Genomic DNA, 512 nt, shown 5'->3' with positions numbered 1-512 from the left:
CCCGGCACTTCTGGAGTCGATGCTGATTGGACGATACGCCGGAAGTCTTCTTCTTCTTCTTTCGTTAGGTAGACTAGACGCAGCTATAGCGTAATGCTGCTCCAACTGTTTGTTATTAAAAACGACATCAATTTTTTTGTACAATCCTGTTTTGTGAGGATAATCCACCAATTTCTTTGTTTTAACCCAAGAATCCTGATTTAGAAGTGTGTGCATATTACAAACAGTTTCCCCATCTGCCCAAGCTTCCTAAAGAGAGTCCTTCTTTGACTGGAGTATATTTTGCACTTGAGTAGTACATGTTTTAATGTCTCACTATCTCCACACTCACGTCTGCCAGCAGGATGCTTACCAATCAGAGCCAGCCCACTCCTAAGCCCACAGTGTCCCAAGTCTCAATCTTGAGATTACGACTGAGTCCTTTCTACTGCACCTGTAAGTGCACTTGTCTTTACTTTCACTTTCTGGCACTGAAAAATATGCCCTGCCTTTCATTTCCTCCTCCCAAGACT

The sequence above is a fragment of the Echiichthys vipera genome, assembly GCF_963691815.1.
Source record: "Echiichthys vipera genome assembly, chromosome: 7".
NCBI lineage: Eukaryota > Metazoa > Chordata > Actinopteri > Perciformes > Trachinidae > Echiichthys > Echiichthys vipera.
Note: the sequence above shows the minus strand (reverse complement) of the source record.